This window comes from Bufo bufo, chromosome 4 (assembly GCF_905171765.1).
Source record: "Bufo bufo chromosome 4, aBufBuf1.1, whole genome shotgun sequence".
Taxonomy (NCBI): domain Eukaryota; kingdom Metazoa; phylum Chordata; class Amphibia; order Anura; family Bufonidae; genus Bufo; species Bufo bufo.
Window position 1 is genome coordinate 518500315 of NC_053392.1, and position 21787 is coordinate 518522101.

The 21787-nt window shown below is 43.4% G+C and overlaps 1 long non-coding RNA gene across 1 annotated transcript; it reads left to right on the forward strand.

The window, feature by feature from the left end:
• The first annotated feature begins 9563 nt into the window (after positions 1–9563).
• Positions 9564–10212, forward strand: LOC120999098. Its single transcript, XR_005778506.1, has 2 exons — positions 9564–9599; positions 10086–10212. It is a non-coding gene; the product is annotated as an uncharacterized LOC120999098 (long non-coding RNA).
• Positions 10213–21787: the final 11575 nt, after the last annotated feature.

Below are 21787 nucleotides of genomic sequence, written 5' to 3' on the forward strand. Positions count from 1 at the left end.
CTGTCGCTGGATAAAGGGGTGGCCTTCCCCTATAGGACTCTTTTGGAGAAGTTTGACGGTAGTTACAAAAACAAATGTTTATAATGTAGAGATGAGCAAACTGATTCAAAAACTCATTTTCAAAAAATTCTGATATGTCAAAATAAGAATTTAGGCCTCATGCACACGACCGTTGTGGGGTTCCGTTGTTCCGTGTGTCTTCCTTTATTTTTGGAGGATCACCAGACATGAAGGAAAGTAAAAAAAAGTCTAAGTCAAGTTTGCCATGCAAATAATAGGAAAAAAACGGACGCGGACGCGCGGACAATCTTGTGTGCCTCCGCATTTTTTCACGGTCCCATTGACTTGAATGGGTCCACGAACCGTTTTCCGTGAAAAAAATAGGACAGGTTATATTTTTTTGACGGACTGGAACCACAGATCACGGACGCGGATGACAAACGGTGCATTAGCCGAGTTTTCAACGGACCAATTGAAAGTCAATGAGTCCACAGAAAATCACAAAAAACGGAACAACGGACACAGAATAAAACAACGGTCGTGTGCATGAGGCTTAGTGTTATTTAATTCAGGAGAATCAAGGAAAGAGAGAAAGAGAGGCTTTTCCAGACAATCAGAGCAATTTCGATTCGGGTTGAATTTATTTTGAGTGTTTGTTACAATTATCAACTACTTTACAACTATTCAAATCTGAAATTTCTACACATTCACATAAAAATTTGACATGGGAATGTTACTAGTGCCATCACATTTCTCTGAGCACTAGGTTTCTTAAGATTTATTAGGTTTGCAATAGAACTAGATTTTCAGGCCTGTAATTATATACTGTATGTGCAGAGCTGCTATACTTATTTAGGCTGGGAGAACCCAGAAATTATGACCACAACACATGTCGTATATCCAAAGATTACAATGTAGATACATGACAAATTCACAAAGTGTCATGGCTGCCACAGTCACCAGAAACCGAGCATTCTATGTTTCTTACGTGTCCCGGTAACTTGCAGGTTTCAACGTGACCCCATTCCCTTACATTAGTTGCTATCGCTGAACATGTGATGAATGTCGTAGTCAAATTAGCTATGTAGCCCTAGTCTTAGGCTACTTTCACATCTGCGTTTTTGCTGGATCTGTCATGGATCAGCATAAACGCTTCCGCCATGATAAAACAACAGGCTGCATCCGTTATGAACGGATCCGGTTGTATTATCTCTAAATTAGCCATGACGGATCCGTCACTAACACCATTGTAAGGGCTCTTTCACACCTGCGTTCTTGTCTTCCGACATAGAGTTCCGTCGTCGGGGCTCTATGCCGGAAGAAACCTGATCAGTTTTATCCTAATGCATTCTGAATGGAGAGAAATCCGTTCAGGATGCATCAGGATGTCTTCAGTTCCGGACCGGAACGTTTTTTGGCCGGAGAAAATACCGCAGCATGCTGCGCTTTTTGCTCCGGCCAAAAATCCTGAACACTTGCCGCAAGGCCGGATCCGGAATTAATGCCCATTGAAAGGCATTAATCCGGATCCGGCCTTAAGCTAAACGTCGTTTCGGCGCATTGCCGGATCCGACGTTTAGCTTTTTCTGAATGGTTACCATGGCTGCCAAGACGCTAAAGTCCTGGCAGCCATGGTAAAGTGTAGTGGGGAGCAGTATACTTACCGTCCATGCGGCTCACCGGGCGCTCCAGAGTGACGTCAGGGCGCCCCACACTCATGGATGACGTGTCGCATGGATCACGTCATCCATGCGCATGGGGCGCTCTGACGTCATTCTGGAGCGCCCGGTGAGCCGCATGGACGGTAAGTATACTGCTCCCCCGCTCCCCACTACTACTATGGCAGCCAGGACTTTAATAGCGTCCTGGGTGCCATAGTAACACTGAACGCATTTTGAAGACGGATCCGACAATGCAACTGTGAAAGGGCCCTAAGTCGATGGGCGCCGGATCAGTTTTCTTTTGTGTCCGGGAAGACCATTGACTTACATTGTGAGTCATGCTGGATCCGTCTTGCTCCTCATCCAAGGACGCACAAAAAAAACGCTGCAGCGCTTTTGTGTGCGTTATGGGAATGCAATGAATCTGAACAGAATGCATTCTGGTGCACTCCGTTCCCTTCAGTTCAGTTTTGCCCTTATTGGCAATAAATGGGGACAAAACTGAAGAGTTTTCCCCCGCTATTGAGATCCTATGACAGAGGGGGAATGGAAGATGTAAAAGTAGCCTTATCTGTATGCATCGGCTGTGATCAGTAAATATATCTCTCATTTAGCCTTCATGTTTCTTGGTTCTAAATTTGTAAAATAAATACTTTGTAGGTTAGATGCACAAATTCTATATTTTTTCTCAATAAGAGGACACGGATTTTTCTTTTTTCTTTTTAATTTGCAAGCTAACCAAATTATTCTCATTACAGGGGTTTAACTTCCCAATCTCGCATATGTTTTTCCGCACATTATGGCCGTGTTATGAATCCCAGCCAGTGTAGCGTATAAACCATAGAAACAAGACTTTATTAGCATCTCAGTGGTTGTTTCAAATAACGACAAAACAGTTGCTCATTATTGCTCATTAGATTCATATTAGATTCATTTGCTGTAGCAATACATCCTGTATCCATTCTCCACTGCAAAATAACTGATATGATATGACACCTGCGATATTTTAGTATTCATTAGATGTTAATAATACCAAAAGGAGTTCAGACTCTCGCACAAGGTACGTGGTTGTAAAATGCTTTCAGTTTGGTTTGTTTGTGCTCATTTTTCATTACAACGCAGTGAGAAATGCACTTTTAGAAAACACGCTGAAAAAAAAAAAATATATATACATTTTAATCAAGAAAGAATTGTTTTAACAATGGCACAATTGCCTTCATAAGACATCAGGGAAATTAACGTAGTATTTACAGATCCGTGTTCATCCTTGGAAAAAAGAAACAAAACAGAATTATGTTATCTTATATTACAATAACTTCATTACCCTTGATTGCCATTAAATTGGTAATGAAATGAAGAGAGAGAAAAAAAAAAAAACAATATGGGAATCGTACCTTATAATTTCCTAACATGTTTTGAAGACTGTATGGTGAATTTATCAATAATAATACTCGTTGTTTTTCTTGAGTCTATCCACTGCCAACTCAATTTATAATGTATAACTAGTGCAGGAAGACTCAAGCTCAATCATGCTCACTGATGTAAAATGTATATCAATTATACATATCCACATGACATCTGTCATGCCCAATAATGTGGCGTGTTGTTGCTCAACCTGGTTTTGCACAAATTTAAATGCCTAAAATATTACTGCGTATTATTTATAATTGCACAATAAAAAAATAAATGTAGAAAACATTATAGAAGCAGTGACCTTATGCAGAAAAAAGAAAATCAAGCTTCGGAAATACATATGTTTCTCCATAAATTGTATTTACATCTTTAGGCTTAACCGAGACCGTACAGGACTCGATAAAATAAAAATCATAATTTTCTCTTAGTTGACCCCTGCAGGACTACAGGAGGCAACTTTTTTTTTTCTTTTCTTTTTTTGCCTCCTAAAGCTGTGATGCTGCTTTCTGAGATCTTTTGGGTGTAGGTTTAACATTATTTTTCAATACGTATAAAATAGCATTTAAATTGTATAATTTTGAATTCACTCTAAACCATCTCAATTACTTTTTATGTACATTTATTATACAAGATGCAGCAATTAAGATGATTTTCCAGTTTAAAAAAAACCCCGATATTTGAATGTTACAAACAAGTTATAGAATATATATTTATTGTATATAGAGTATAGAATATAATGATATGCTTCAACTGTCCCCAAACAATTCAGGTATTCCCTCCATTTCTCTCTCTCTCCCTCTCTCTCTCTCTCTCTCTCTCTCTCTGTATATATATATATATATATATATATATATATATATATATATATATATATTACTGATGTAACATTTCTGGAGAATCTTTTCATAAACTCACACACCCCCAACTGGTAACACCCAGATGGTAGTTATTCATACATTTGCAATAAAAATAACAGAGGAAAGGGATAACACTCTATTCTTAGAAAAGATGCTGCAGAATTATTATATAGTATGGTAGAAAAAAACATGTTCCAAGCAGGGCATGGGAGGGGAATGATGGGTAGTGGGAAATTCTACACTTACACTGTCCTTGGTGTGGCCATGTCCTGAAGTAGACTATTCCACACAAATACCCTGTCTTTGAAGGGATTTTACAAGGAGCAGCCTATTTTTTATATGGGCCATTTATATAGGGGAATCATATCCCCCAGACGCCTCTTCTGAAGACTAATTAAATTAAATTATTTTAATGTTTCCTTCCGTAGTTAGGAAGGTTAGTGTGGTCAGTCTGAGACCTTGGCTTTACTGTATGTTTGAATCTACTCTGCTTTTTGGTTAGTGACAGATATTGTCTCTTCATTCTAGTGTACCTGTTAGTTTGGCTTCTGACACTCTGACCTGGCTTGTATTAGTATTCATCTGGATAAGCCCCTGTAGTTCAGACCTGAATTTGATGCTGAAAGGGAGTCTGTAACCCAAAACAGTACATTTAATCCATATCTTACCCTGGGACCTTTTTGGTCCTACTCTATGTTATGGACAGTGGGTGTGGAACCACTGCGTCAACCAAAAGGTTTGACTCTGGGCCACAATCAAGGAATCAGGCAGATGTTGGTACACAAGCAGATTAACAAAGGGGGCACACCTTTGAAGGATCTTGAAAGCTAGTCAATTCATAGGGGAAGGTGCCTTAAGTACCCAGAGATAGCCAGCTAGATACTGGGGAGGGATTAAGGTGTGCAGGGTTGCCCTTTAAGAGCCAGAGAAAGCTCATTCACTCCCTATAGACAGACTTGGAGGCTTGCCAGGAAGTGTAGGCCATGGCCTGTAGCAGACTAAAGAGAGGGGCACACAGAACTGCGGTGTCCATGCCCACTGCTGGATGAAAGAGGAGAGCCAGCAGATCTGGACCACTGGGCGGCAGGAGCTGGGTAAGTGGAGTGCTATCCATGCCCGCCTGGAAGTGCTGGACGGCGCCGATATGACAATCTACCTCTCCCTGTTATTTAACCTATATCCTGCCTCTCCCTATTCCTCTCACTTTTGCTCTCTGCTTTCATGATGTTTCCTCCACTTGACTTTTCTTTCCAACCTTTTAGTAAAAAAATAAATGGTCATGGTAGGTGCACAGACCCATCATCCAAATCTCAAATACATCTTATATTTGTCGTATTTTTTTCTGTATTTTATACACCCACATTTACTACTGCTACCTAACATTAAAATAGTGTTAAACAAGCAGTCTGAAAATATGCCAAATTTATCATAGTGGCTCATGCTGTATGACAATCTTTACACAGCTTATTTGTTCACTTAGCTTATGACAAATACTGTATGTGCACCAAAAGGTTGGTGCTTTTTTGCTGCATGGCACATTTTAAACCACACCCGCTTTCCACTAAACCATGGCTAGACCCTGTTAAAAAAATGTTGAGTGTGTGGGAAACATCAGGGGTTTTTTTTGGCAAAAATGTTTGCTAAATGTGTCTAAGAACAGATACGCCAAAATTAAGTTACAAAAGTGCTGTACCTCCAATAGTAAATCTGGGTCATCTTTTTTTCCTAACCCTTCTCGAGTGGCCATGTGCCCTTAAATAAAATAATAAAAGCCATATTGTATAATACTGTACCCTCGGACATAAAAATGTTCATAAAAATTGCAAAAATGTGTGTAAAAATATGACAATAAGAATAAAAAAAAGTGCCAATATTTCACAAGAAAATGAGTAACATTTTTCAGTATAATATTTCTAAATGCCAACTATATAAAGTTAGATGCAATGAGTATACAGTATTATAAAGCAATACATTTACTAACTCTATTATGCAATATTTGCTTTTGTCTGTTGTATAAGATGGGAATTATGAAGACAGCCTTTATCTCTATTCTATGTGGCAAAGTGTTTTAATTAGATAAGAACTAGAGACTACAGGTGATGTCTTCTAGTATATTCTCCTGGGGAAAGAATGGACTGGAGGCCAGGATACTTCCTCGAACCAAAGTAAATCTGGGAAGCAATACCAATCTATTAATAGTGCATGGTCAGGACTGTCTCCCATTAGTATGCCATTAATGTAATGACCCTTGTACTACATTTAAAGATCATCATGATCAATTTTTATTCTGAGGTCAGACATATTGATTGTGCCATAAAATGAGTCACATTTAATATATCCCATCATGATAATTAGGTTTATACTGAAATGTAGCACTAACATGCGAATAATGAACATTATTGCGGATGAGGTATATAAAATCCAAAGGGCATGTGTTCACTTGGTAAAAACAAGGTATAGGGCTAAAGTAATTATGTTATTATTGCTAAGGTGTAATGCTTGTAATGTGCTCTCTTTAACTGCATTTAGTACATTGTGACTCATTTATGGTCACAGGAAAGAGCATCACATTACAACAGCTAACAAACTAGTTATCCAGTCAAATCAATGGTGAAAGAGTGTTTGCGGAGAGGTTTGAAAGTTAATTTGTAGGACTCCTATTCGCCAACAACTCTTAACCCCCCCAAGCAAGAACAGATCTCACTCACCAAATGTTCATCCCTGTCTTGAAGGAAGTTCAGAGGAGTATATGCACATTAAAAGGTCTTCACTGTGCAGTATGCATGTACAGTAACTTCAGACCTCAGGAACGTGGACTGATACCACTAACCAACTACATTACAATGAAACAAAGGGAAAGAACCACTAAAAATAAACCTTGCCACACAGGGTTCCAACTGGTCTTTACTTCTTGATCCCATCCTAACACACAGAAAATACCTGCAGATGTCTGCTCAGACAATCACTGGCCACAACAGTGACCTGCCTTAGCCAGTAAATGGCTGAGCAGGTGTATCCAGGAATTTTCTGCATGTCGAGAGCGGACCAAGAAGCAAAGTCCAGCCAGGACCCACTGAGTTATGAGTATCCCTTTCATATTTTTATCCTATCTTGAGTGCTTTCTGAAGAATTTCCGCAACCCCCAGAAACCACTTTAATCCCTTCTAACCCTGCACCATAAAAGTAGATAGTGGGAAGTACATGCTTCATGCGAGCCCACATACTTCAGGAGAAGTGCCCATGTCCTCACTTGGGAGTGCTGGCTGTATTATACAGCTGGCACCACACTCTCACTGCTAGGATCAGCTATAACTCTGATCCTGCTAGTTTAACTCCCAAGATGCATTTGTCAATGCTGATTGTGGCATCTGAGTGGCTATAGAGAGGGAGAGGGCTCAGTCTACGATTTCATTGACAGTCCATGACGCATTGTGGGGTGATAAGGGGTTGCCCTGCCAGCCATGGGCCTAACAATGACTTACAAGGTTGCCATGTATGGATACCTATTAGAACCAGCCTTTAACAGGGCCTAATAGGAATTCTGTCAGTTTTACTGTAACTGATATAATACACTGCAATGCTGTTTTATTATTGAGTTTGCCCCATAATATTATAATGCAATACCCACATGGAGTACCTTCGGTATCATATTATAGAGCAGTGGGCACTGTATATGACACCATATTCCTCCTGTGAGGCAGTGCTCCTAAGAGACAATACCTCTATAATACCGCATGAAACAAACATGCCAATATGTCATTAGAGCAAAAAAAACTCTGCATCCATATGAAATGTGAGGCAAAGGAAGGTATAGTCGAGCCATATGAATGAGGCCTAGCACAAATGAAAACTGGTCACTTTGAAACAGTTACAAATAATTTTTTCAAACAATCTCATGATAATTTCACTTGCAACGTCCAATTCAAAATTGTACAGTGGGCAAAATAACACTGTATTAATCATAATAATAGAAATAATCCTACTAATAAAACACGTTAAATGTTATAATTAGAGATGAGCGAATTTCTCAAAAATTCGATTCGGCCAGTTCGTCGAATTTTCCGAAAAGATTAGATCCGAATTTATTTGTGGCGAATCACGTTAAAAAACAGCTATTTCCTGGCTACAGAGAGCCTGTATAGTGGTGTAGAACACTGTGCCTTGCAGTTTCACGCATAGGGAGTCTGCTGTGGTAGTAAAACAATACTGTGAGTCAGCATGACACGCACATGATCGCTCTTCACTGATTTGGACAGTTACGGGGCAAAAACTGACCAAATAACTCAAGTGTGAACTCAGCCTGACAGGTCAATGTTAGCGTCAGGTACAAAGAACCGTGCAGAGCCCCAAGATCCTACTGTAGCGTGAAAGAGCGCAATCCTTTTACTCCGTTGTAAGCTGATTCCACATAGATGTCTACAGAACCTGTTCTATTAAACGCTTATAAAAGTAGAGGTCCCTGACAGAGTGGAGAGGGTGTCAGCAGTAAGTTTGTGTTGAAGTCACTGATTATTTTGCCCTTCCTCTGATCCGTCAGAAAAGATCCATTGTGCGTCTCATTTTTCCTTCCTTCTGACCGATCAGAAGGGTCAAATAAATGATGTCAACCAGACCAAAAAGGCTAAATAGTGGCCCAGTCATGGAGTGGGGAGGGTGGGAGAACAGATCAAGAAGTCCACAGAGTGGCCCAGTGACCCGGTGGGGAGGTCGCAGCAGCAGCATGAGGAGACCACAGAGTGCCCCATTTACATAGTGTTGAGGTGGCAGCAGCATAAGGAAGCCACAAAGTGGCCCAGTGACATAGTGTTGAGTTAGCAGCAGCAAGAGGAGGCCACAGAGTGGCCCAGTGACATAGTGTTGATTTAGCAGCAGCATGAGGAGACCACAGAGTGGCAAGGTGACATAGTGTGGAGGTGGCAGCAGCAACATGAGGAGGCCACAGAGTGGCCCAGTGACATAGTGTTGATTTAGCAGCAGCATGAGGAGACCACAGAGTGGCAAGGTGACATAGTGTGGAGGTGGCAGCAGCATGAAAAGGCCACAGACTGAGGAGGAGGCCACAGACTGGCAAGGTGACATAGTGTGGAGGTGGCAATTTTTCCATAAAAGATGGCGGAGACAGCACACCAAATGAAGTTGCTATTGAAGTTTTATTCGTGCAGTAGTACACACATTACATTTACGGCTAGTGCAACGTTTCGGGTCCTAATGCAGTACTCTTTGTCAAGCTATAAATGTAAAAAAATAATATTATAAATAAATATCTCAATACATAATTATCTCAAAAAAATTCATCATAAAGAACAGTACACATAATTATCTCATATTACGACAAATTCATCATGAGACTAGTACACAAGGTACTAGGGTAAAGTAGCAAGAAAGTATATACATAGGACAAAAAATATAGATAGAAAAAGGGGGGTTAGATCAAGTCAGATAAACTAAGTCAGGATACATTGATACGCCTCTTTTACTCTCTGGGTGCTTATTCATTGGAGGAACCCTGCGCTGTAGACGCCCTACTATGACGCACTTCATCTAGCCAATAGCGCACCACTCCAGGGCTCTGTCATGCCCATGGAGCTCAGATAGCGCGCATTATAAATTCACGATCTTACAGTGTCCAAATCGCACCACGCCATTCCTGTCACAACCCAAGCTTAAGGTATATCTTTTACATTTGGCACTTTACACTGTATCTAGCCTTTGGTTAACAGTGCACATGTTATCTGTTGTTTTACTTTCATAACTAGTTCACAGTATGTATTTACTATGCCTTATGTGTTGCTGTCTTTCTATCTCAGCAGTCTTGCTAGTTATTACTGATCTCCTCTCAGTTTAAGATCTAACTGGCGGACCCTATAGGACACTTGCATCTATCTATTGCGTTTTTTGTGTGTTTTTTGTGCCTCTTTCATTCGATGTATCCTGACTTAGTTTATCTGACCTGATCTAACCCCCTTTTTTCTATCTATATTTTTTGTCCTGTGTTTATACTTTCTTGCTAATTTACCCTAGTACCTTGTGTACTAGTCTCATGATGAATTTGTCGTAATATGAGATAATTATGTGTACTGTCCTTATGATGAATTTTTTTGAGATAATTATGTATTGCGATATTTATTTATAATATTATTTTTTACATTTATAGCTTGACAAAGGGTACCGCATTAGGACCCGAAACGTTGCACTAGCCGTAAATGTAATGTGTGTACTACTGCACAAATAAAACTTCAATAGCAACTTCATTTGGTGTGCTGTCTCCGCCATCTTTTGTGGAAAAATTATACAAGACTCCTGGGGTGGAAGGAATCAATTGGAGACGGGCACCCGCGAAAGCCCTCTACACGAGTGCTGTGGTTACTCTTTTGATTGGAATAGTGTGGAGGTGGCAGCAGCAGCATGAGGAGGCTACAGAGTGGCCCATTTATATAGTGTTGAGGTGGTAGCAGCATCAAGAGACCACAAAGTGACCAAGTGACAGAGTGGGGAGGTGGGTGGCAATAACAGTACCTGCTGACGATGGTGGGTGTAAGAAGGAGCACTTGGCATCAGATGTGTGGCATCAGGCGGGTGGCAGCATCAGAATAGTAGCTGAGGCAGGTAGCCAGAAGAAGCCAGTCTCTTTTGTCAAGGTTTGGGTGAGGCAGCATGGATGATCTAATCTGATGCATCAGACATTGGTGGGTGGAAATCCTGGCTAATCCACACCTGATTCATCTTGACAAAGGTCAGTCTCTCCACATTTTGGGTGGATAGGCGAGTTCTTCTTGGGGTAACTATGGCCCCCGCTGCACCAAACACCCGCTCTGATGCCACACTACTGGCCGGGCAGGACAGCTTTTCCAGGGCAAACTCTGCCAGTTGCGGCCACAAATTCAGTTTGGCTTCCCAGTAGTCCAGTGGATCTTCAATGTGGGGTGGCAGGGTGCTGTCCAAGTATGCCACCACCTGCAGGTTCAGGTTCTGCTCCAGGTCTAGCTAATGCTACTGGTGAGTAGTTTCTTCACTAGGCAGGTTAGAAAGCTGTTCATCATTGACTCTAGACTCAAGCTGCTGCTGATAAAACTGGTACTGCTCCTACCGCCCCCCCCCCCCCCACCCTGCCACAGCAACACAGAAGGCCTCCCTGGTCAGACCTGCGAGAGGATGGACAATGGTGCAGATAGGCAGCGGCCAACTGACTACATAGGATGTCTCTATAGTAGTTCAGTTTGTCCTCCCTCTCAGCGGGTGTAAAAAAGGCACCTATTTTGGACCGGTAGTGAAGGTTCAACAAGGTGGAGAGCCAGAAGTCATACCTCTGCAGAATGGTGACAATTCGGCTGTCACTACGCAAGAAAGTGAGCATGCAGCTGGCCATTTGCACAAGTGACTCGGAGGGACTCCCTGCCTCCATCTCCACTGCATACTGCCAGGTGTGCCTGGGTCATCTGCCTCGTCTTCCTCATCTCCCTCTTGCTCCTACGGCTGCTCCTCCTCTCCTGTCACCTGTGTAGAAAAACCACCCATTTCACTACACATTGCTTGTGCTCCAATGTCCTCCTCCACCAGTTCAGCCCCCACAGGGCTCATATGGCCATGAGATGTAGGCTCCACGTCTCCAGTCCCCTGACTAGCCAGATTTACCAGCATCTGTTCCAGGATATGAAGCAGTTGACGTTGTTCATCCCGTAGTCTTGGCGACTGACAAATAACGTGACATCCTCATAGTGCCTGAGCAAACGGCAGGTTTCACACGAGCTGCCACTGGCTGACATCGAACTTACACAGGGGAGTACTCCTGTACGCTTGGATCATCAAGAAATCATTTATGGCCTTTATCTGTTTCTTACAGTCGGTCCAACATATGGAGCGTTTAATTCCAACGGGTGAAAACCTCGCGTATCAGCCTATGTTGGGGGACGCTGTTCTGCCACTGCAGCTCAAGGAGGGTGCGCTTGGCGGTGTACGAGAGGCTAAGTGCATGCAAAGTTTCCTGAGCATTTTTAGGATGTCTTGCAGATGGGTGGAAGACTTCAGGAACCGCTTGACAACCAGATTGAACACGTGCGCCATGCAGGGCGCATGACTCAGCCCTCCTTGACGTAGCACTTCTTCCTGTTGTTGGTCACCATGGTTCCGATTTTCAGTTGTCGCGGAGAAACACTGTGCACTGTGAATTGTCCCTACAGTAGAGGCTGAGAACCTGGTGGTGGATGAGGAGGCAGAGGTGGACATTGTCGCAGGACCAACAGCGTGAGAACGTGGAGGCGGAACCGGCGTCACCTGGCCAAGTTGCTGGTTTGGCTGGGCAGGAACCTCATTTACTCAGTGGGCCGTAAAGGACATATATTGTCCTTGACCGTAGTTACAGCTGCACACGTCGGTGCTGCCACACACCTTGGCAGACACCGATAGGCTCAAGTACTGGCCCACCTTCTGTTCTACATATTTGTGCAGTGCTGGTACTGTCTTTTTGGCAAAGAAATGACGGCTTGGGACTCTCCACCTTGGCTCGGCACAAGCCATCAGTTCTCTGAAAGGTGCAGAGTCCACTACTTGGAAAGGGAGGGACTGCAGCACCAGCAACTTGGCCAGGAGCACGTTCAGCTTCTGCACCGTTGGATGAGTGCACGCATACTGTTGTCTCTTGGCAATCGCTTTGGTGATCGATTGCTGATGGAATTACTGACGAGGAGTAGGAGGGTGAAGAGCATCAGGACCAGCAGATGATGGGAAGGACAGCTTCCTTCGGCTGAGGTGGTGGAGCCTTGACTGCCTGAAATCGGGTGAGTGCCACTGGGTGATGCAGCGGTTGCTGCGGCAGGCTGGACCACCACATTGGAGCCACGGTTCTCACAGGCCACTTAATGGTGATGCTGCATATGTTGATGCAGGGCCGTGGTGCCAACATTGACACCCTGGCCACGCTTCACCTTCTGCCCACAGATTCGGCAAATGGCCATGTTCACCTCCGGCAGCTTAACAAAAAATTGCCACACTGCCGAGTAGGTGATTTTACCCCCAACACTCCGCACTGACTGCCTCCGTGAACCCCTGCACCACTACTTTCCAGGCAAGTAGGCTCCTGCGAAGCGGGTGGTCTACCCTGGGCATGTTCGGCTCCCGACCTCCCACTGTTGCCACCTTGCTGACTCGCCACGCTACCGACTTGCTGGCTCCGCCGCTGCCTCTCGTGCACGCTGCCATAGTCTTCTCCCGATGATAATGAAGCCCCTTTGTCAGCTGGCTACCAATTGCAATTGGCTACATCCTCATCAAGTACTGTCTACACATCACTGATGTCCTCCTTAACGGTCTCTGAGCCAGGAGCCTGACCGCTTGCAACACCAGCTCCCACGCCACTCTCCTCATCACTACTTGCCCGCCTACTGGAGAAAGCGGCGGATGTCTCACCCAGATCTCGGCTGGGCAGTAGCTGCTGACTGTTCTCTAGTAGCTTGTCCTCGCTGTATAGTGGAGCTGAGCCCACAGCGTATAATACTTATCTGGATGAGAGAAGAGAAAAGGACAGAGGCAGGTGGAGGACAGGTGAGGGCACAGGGCTTGCTCCTGGGCCATGCCAACTAAGGGCTGTGTCTGACGAACCCACCAACTCTTGGTTGGGGGTGTCTGATGTCCCTTGGGACCAAGTGGATGACTGAGTCAACCATTCAAGAACCGCTGGGTTGCTGGTCAAGACACGACCGCTAGCTGACTCTGGGAGCTCAGGCCTCTGGAAGTGACCCCTGCTGTCACGCCCCCTTACTCTGCTGCGACCTATGCCAGAAACATTTAGGCCTCTGCCCCTCCCCTGTGCAGGTCCGGTCACTTCTCTGTCTGACATACTGTTAGATCAAATAAGTAAATAAAAAGTAAATAATACACCCCAAAAAAGGCTGTAATTTTGTCACTTCACCACACAATGGAAAATAAGCCCTTACTTTTTTCCACTAATACACGCCAAAAAAGGCTTTAGAACATATAACTGCACCGCTGAACGGCAAATAAGCCCTTATTTTTTTCCACTTATACACGCCAAAAAAGGCTTTAGAACATATAACTGCACCGCTGAACGGCAAATAATACTTTTTGTTTTCCACTAATACATGGCAAAAAAGGAAGTTATTTTCTGACTTCACCACACAATGGCTACTAAGCCCATTTTTTTTGCACTAATACACTCCAAAAAAGGCTTTAGAACATATAACTGCACCGCTAAAAGGCTAATATGCCATTTTTCCACTAAGACACCCCAAAAAAGGCTTTAGAACATATAACTGCACCGCTGAACGGCAAATAAGCCCTTATTTTTTTTCCACTTATACACTCCAAGAAAGGCTTTAGAACATATAACTGCACCGCTGAACGGCAAATAAGCCCTTCTTTTTTTCCACTAATACACGTCAAAAAAGGCTTTAGAACATATAACTGCACCGCTGAACTGCAAATAAGTCATTTTTTTTTTTTTACTTATACACGCCAAAAAATGCTTTAGAACATATAACTGCACCGCGCAACTGCTAATAAGCCGTAGAAATATCTCTATCACACAGCACTTGCACCCCAATAACAAGAAAGGTTTGCAAGTCTTTGCTACCACTTTCCCTAGATACTGATAATGTCTCTCCCTGCACTAAGTATACTGGAAAATGGCTGAATCCAAGATGGCTGAGGCCATTTATAGGGCTGTGACATCACAGGGCTTTCTGGCTGCTCATTGGTTGCATGCATAGCATTGTGGGTGATCCCTCGTTCCCAGAGTTCTTTGCTCCATGTCCTAATGTGCAGCAGCCACTTTAGAAAAAAATGCAATTCGTTATCACGAAGCGTCAGGAAATTCGTATTCGGTGCAAATCGAATTTTGCCTGAAATTCGGATCGAATTCCACATTGATTCGCTCATTTCTAGTTATGATAATAAAACTTACACTTTTTATATTCCAGATATAGCAATATGGATATTTCGTATCATCATTGCCATCTATGTATAAAGACTTACTTCAAACCTGGAGATCAAATCATTTTTTGAAACGTTTAATTAACAAAACGCAAAGGAGAAAAAGTCAGCACGGAAACCTTAATCAGTCAGAAATTTGGCAAATGATGCCTCATGTCATCCATAACAAGTACCCATTACTCCTGGACATAGCACATTAACTGACTCATTAGGTATGGGAAACCATATGGACTTGGGCTTGGGTGGGTCGCTTTGATAATATGCTAAGGTGATCTGGCTAATTATTGCAATGATGTGAGCTCAATCATTGGGCCAGTCACACTAAACCGTGTCACAGCCTTTGGAAAGAGCGCCTGGTGCACCAGGATGATGACAGAGATGAGTGGCATGACCCCTTGTTTGTTGTGAAGCCATCGGTAATAAGGTAATTATGCAAAAAAGTTTAGTGGATTGATGAAGCGGATAGAATTCTCTGGTTCTTTCTTAAATAAAAGAAGAAGGGGGGAAAAAAGCAAACAGATTTCTTGGATTTCGAACGTGACAACTTGCTGTTGATTTTGTTTATGCTGTGGAGGTATGTCAGCTGTGTAAATTTAGCAATGATATTTAAAGATATGTGCCAGACTGGAAAACATGTTAATAGAGGATGTGCTAAAATGTCAGTATTAAATACCACGAGAGTGCTACAGTGCTACAGTGTTGGTGAGTGCAAGTTGCTCATATGCTGCGGAAAATGTAACATCCCTGTTGGGTGAGGTAACATAATCATAAAATCCTTTAATTATTTCAGAAGCTGCTTCAAACTTTTGGAATTTAAAGTTTAGGCACTTCTGGATTAGAGCTTCGCTGTTGATCAAGGTTATAAGTCTTTATGTATATTATCACCTTTACAAATAGTTTTCTTTTGCGTGTATTTTTAAAGTTTTTCTAGCTTTTTTAATCATTTTTAAGTGAATACGTAGGACAAACATCTTTTTTTAACACCCATAGAGATTCCTATGTTTAAAACATCAGAAAATAACATCATACTAGAGCAGTGATGGCTAGTGGTGCAGCTGTGGTGAAACTACGACTCCCAGCATGCTATATTAATTTCTATGGAGTTCTGAGAACAGCGATTGCAAGTGTACATCTTGGGAGTTGTAGTTTTACCACAGCAGGAGTGACGGAGGTTAGCCATCACAGTACTAGAGCATGCTGCTTTTTGATAAAAAGGTCAAAAACAATAAAAATGCACAAAGGCAATAGACCCCAACTTTGTATTGAATTTCATAATTCACTATAGAGGGAAAAGTAACATCTGACCATATAAAAAAATTGAGAAAAAACAAAAAACACACAGTATGGCTCCCTGTACAGGCGCTGTATGTACAGAGGCATTCACTTCTAGGAGCAATGCTTCTAGGGAAGATTACATTCATACACTACATACGGCATATTGTAATGTAGATGGCATGTCACAATTTTTCTGTCATATTCTTATAATGCTCCTATGCATCTCTATAGGAGCTGCATTACGGGTGCAGGCCATAGTCAGAGTAGACACCAGCTCCCACTCTAGAGAGGGATCATATGGCTAGACGCAGCTGCACGCTGATCTCCGGGGGGGTGAGCTGATTGCCTGTGTTCAGAGAAAGGGTTGCCTTGTCGGCCATGCTGAACTAATTCTCCAATTTTCCTACATCTACAACGTGTGGTATATGTATATGTAATGTCGGGTTAACTTTGTAGTTATAACATATTTTATATTCATGGTCTTCATATTATGTCCATAATGGCCATCTTCACATAGGATTAATTTAATATGGGCTTTTAGTGGGAAACCTGCCATGAAAATCTGCAACGGTACAGTACCATGCAAGTGAATGGTATTATAGAAAACCTTATTTTCATGCTGCATGCTGCAGAAATCAATATGCACCTATTTGCTTGCTTGCTGTGGAATTTAAAGGCTATGTAAACCTTTGGGGACAATTTTTTGCTTTGTACTCATTTAGAGGTAAAAATATTATTTAAATTGGTCTTTATTAAAAAACACTTTTTTTCTGTACAGAGCTGACATGCTGTAGTGGCAGCCTGTGTCTTTTCCGTCAGACCAGGAGCAGACCGGCTCCTTATCTCTGCTCTCTAACCTCTGTGGGGTTTTGCTCTGGTAGACAGACTAGCGGACGCAGTATAGAGGCAATCACAAAGTCTTTTTAACCCTTTCATGACCAAAGGTCATTGATGCCCCAGTGTCCAGGTCAAAATTTACAAATCTGACATGCGTCACTTTAAGTGGTAATAGCTTTGGAACACTTTTACTTATCCAAGCCATTCTGAGATTGTTTTCTCGTGACACATTGTACTTCATGACAGTCATAAATTTGAGTCACTATATATCTCCTTTTTTTTTAAAAAAATCCCAAATTTACCAAAAAAAAGTAAAAATTTGCAATTTTCTAAATTTCAATTTCTCTGCTTCTAAAACAGAAAGTGATACCTCATAAAATATTTATTACATAACATTCCCCATATGTCTACTTTATGTTGGCATCATTTTGGAAATGTTATTTTATTTTTTTAGGACGTTAGAAGGCTTAGAAGTTTAGAAGCAATTCTTAAAATTTTTAAGAAAATTTCCAAAACCCACTTTTTAAGAACTAGTTCAGGTCTGAAGTCACTTTGTGGGGCCTACATAGTGGATAACCCCATAAATGACCCCATTGTAGAAACTACACCCCTCAAGGTATTCAAAACCAATTTTACAAACATTATTAACCCTTTAGGTGTTCCACAAGAATTAAAGGAAAATGGAGATGAAATTTCTAAATTTCACTTTTTTAGCAGATTTTCTATTTTATTACATTTTTATTCTTTAACACATTAAGGGTTAACAGCTAAACAAAACTCAATATTTATTACTCTGATTCTGCGGTTTACAGAAACACCCCACATGTGGTCGTAAACTGATGTAAGGGCGCACGGCAGGGCGCAGAATGGAAGGAGCGCCGCATGGTTTTTGGAAGGCAGATTTTGCTGGATTGGTTTTCTGAACGCCATATGTTTTTTATTTTTCTACCGATCGTCTTGTGCAGGGGCTCATTTTTTGCAGAAAGAGTTGAGGTTTTTATTGGTACCATTTTTGGGTACATAGGATTTTTTTTTACAGCGTTCATCTGAGGGGTTAGGTCATGTGACCGTTTTATAGAGCAGATCGTTACGGATGTGGCAATACCTAATATGTATACTTTTTCTTATTTATTTAAGTTTTACACAATAATAGCATTTCTGAAACCAAAAAAATGATGTTTTAGTGTCTCCATAGTCTGAGAGCCATAGCTTATTTATTTTTTGGGCGATTGTCTTAAATATGGGCTCATTTTTTGCGGGATGAGGTAACGGTTTGATTGGTACTATTTTGGGGTATATTCGCCTTTTTTGATTGCTTGGTGTTGCACTTTTTGTGATGTAAGGTGACAAAAATGGCTTATTTTTTTACACAGTTTTTATTTTTTATGGTGTTTATTGGACGGGGTTGATGATGTGATATATTTATAGAGATGGTCGTTACGGACGCGGTGACACCTAATATGTGTGGTTTTCTGTTTGTTTGGGGGTTTTTTTATAGGAAAAGGAAATTTATTTTTTACATTTTTATTTATTTATTTTTACTTTTATTATTTTCACATTTTTTTTTATCAGTTCCCTCTTGGATCTTGAAGATCCAGTGGGGCTGATGGTTGTACTATACTTTGCAATGCTCTTGCATTGCAAAGTATAATACAATCAGATGCCTGTAGGTGGCAGCACTGGACGCCTATACCATGGCAACCGGACGCCTTTGCAAAGCGTCCGGTTGCCATGGCAACCATCGGGCGCTGCGATCGCAGCAGCCCTGATGGTTGAGAGAGAGGGGGCCCCCTCCCTCTATTACACCCATGGATGCCGCTACTGCGGCATCTATGGGGTTACAGCAGTGTCAGCATAGAGCTGACACACGCTGCTGATGGCGGCGGCTCAGGAATGGAGCCGCCGCCATCACACACACACAAGGGGGACCGCATCGGGGGCAGGGGGCAGCGCTGGAAACGGGGGAGGGGGGGGCAGCATTTTACTTACAGATCGGGGCAGGAGGGGGCGGACCGCTTCGGGGGGGCAGGATAAGATGATCAACACGAAGGAGGCACAGATCGGTGCAGGAGGGGGCGGACCGCATCGGGGGCAGGACAAGAACAAGGAGGGGGCACAGATCGGGGCAGGACCGCATCGGGGGCAGGACATGAACAAGGAGGGGGCACAGAGGGGGCTTCAGGACACATTACCGATTTCAGGCTGTGATCTGCAGAGCGCAGATCAGAGCCTGAAACCGGCATTTTAACACTGCCGCGATCCGATTGGTTAGTCTGCACAGACTAACCAATCGGATCGATTGCCGGCAAGGGGCCACTCTGATTGGCCCCTTGCCGGCATTACCGCACTATATGCTGTCCGTGACAGCAGCAGGACAGGGGCAGAAGCTTAAATCCAAGCGCTTTGCAGCGCTTGGATTAAAGAGCTGCCAGAACGTGTATATACGTGGTAGCTGCACGGGGCATGTGCAGCTATCACGTATATATACAGATTGCAGTCGTGAAAGGGTTAAACAGTTCAGTGTTTATTCACACATAAGGAAAAACAAAATGACCGTTCACAGTCTTGGTGTTTGTTCACACAATGCAATGTCAATAGAACAAATTCTTCACCTGGTTAGCAGTTTTTCATCCGCAGTCCACAGCAGGCTTTAGGGGCCCGTTTCCCGGCATGCGGCTCTCAGCCCTTTAGCACGGCAAAAATTTACAGGTCCCAAAACACACAGACTCCCCAGCTTCTCTGTCAGATGGAAGAAAAACCACACCCAGCTGAGACTGCTGGCTGGGTTTTATATAGGCCAAAAGAGACCGGGCCTGGAGCGTGGGGAGAAGCCACCCACCCAGCACTTTGGCTACTCCCAGTAAGAGCCGGCCCGGATCGGCTTTTCAGCCATACTAACAACAAAACAGTGTCAGTCAGCACTAGCTGCTGCTGACACTTAAAACTACTGGCTCTTACCTCACCGAGGCCAGGAATGTCGGTGACACATACCTTCAATCAATGACGGCCCCTTGCGCCTTCCTACACTTCCTAAACACTCGTTATAGCTTATTTCTTATCCTGCTTATAAGAATGTGGCTTAAATAAGTAAGCCTAAATGGGAAGTTGGAGAAGGCGCATGCGATTACTTCAAAGGATGCACCAGAGTTGGTTGAGTGGCTCACTCATATTTCCGCTTCTGCACCCTCCTCACTCTCTGCTGTGTGCACCCCCAAAGACACCACCACTACCACCATAGCCCCTCCACTCGAGTCAGAGGAATCATTTCTAGACCTTACCGATGCGCAGCCATTATTGGCATTGGATGAGGAAGAGGAGGTAGCAACAGCCTCCACCCAGCGGTCTGATGACAGTACCCAGATCAGCCAAGGAGGGTAGTCCACGCTGTTGCTGCCTTCACCGATATCTCAAATGTCAGTGGTGGTGAAGGTGACGATGATGACGTGTCGATGGATGTCACGTTGGTGCCCACAAGAGAGGAAGAGGAGGGGAGTTCAGAGGGAGAGATAGAGCAGCAGATAGGGAGGAGAAGGAGAAAAAGCAGGCAGAACTCACAGTGCACAGGAGGCAAAAAGCAGACTGCAAATGTATCTGGAGCGAGCCATCCACCATGCACGATCACATCTTGCGCTCCTAGGATGCTGGCACATGGCTCCGCAGTGTGGGCTATTTTTAACATGTCAACTGCTGTCACAAAAGGTGAGGAAAGGGAAGCAAACCAAACACAACAAAATTAAACAAAACAGCAGGCTAGGCCCCACAGCTAGGGAACAGGGAAAGGTCTCCTCCTGACAATCCCTGAGCCTTTCCCTGACTGCTACCAACATGAACAAAATCTCAATGGTAGAAGTGTTCATGCACGCAAACCTAAGCCCTGCTGCAACTGACACAAACCCTCAGCTAGGGAACAGGTGAAAAGACAACCAGTTCCTTCCACAAGATGAAGGATCCCGCGTCTACCTAATGCCTAGCCAATACAAACAACAGAAGGGAAGGAAGGAGGACTTAACTAAAGACGAACTGGAAGCAAGAGATCCACCAAACACCAGCAGAGAACTCCAGGAGAACCTATAAACCGCAAGGGCTATAGTGAGAGGCAGGCATAAATAGCATCACTAACAAATGAGCAGAACCTGTGAGGGGGTGGGATCATGCCCAAAGCCACAACAAAGCAATCTGTCAGATAGATTCACATGCAGCAAGTCTGATAGATTTTCTCAGAGCACTCACAGGGCAGGGCATGACAGCTGCTGACAATAGTGTTGCCATCTGCAGCCTGTTCTGTCAACGCATAAGTCGGGGTAAGCTCAACACTTACCTAGGGATGACCGTCTTAAGGCACCTGGCCTCCAATCAATGAGCCCAGTGGGAGCAACGCCGTCAGAACCCACAAAGCCACACTCCCGGCGCTCCACGTCCTGCCTCTTCTCTCCTCCCATTTGTCCTCCACTCCACCTTCCACCGTGCCGTTGTCGCGTTCACCTGGCAGAAGGCAGGCTTCTGTGGCCCAAATGTTTGAGCGTAAACAGTTGATGAGGCCGGATAACCCTCTTGGCCAACAGCTGACCGCTAGCTTGTCGGAACTGCTAGCCCGCCAACTACTGCCATATAAACTGGTGGACTTGGAGGCCTTTAGATTTAAATTGTGGCCATTGGCACACCCCAATGGAAGGTCCGCGGAGGGAAATATTTCTCACAGAAGGGCATCCCAGAGGTATATAGCCACGTTCAGCGGCAATTGAATATATCTCTGGCACACAGTGTCGGTGCCAAAATACATCTGACCAAAGACACGTGGTC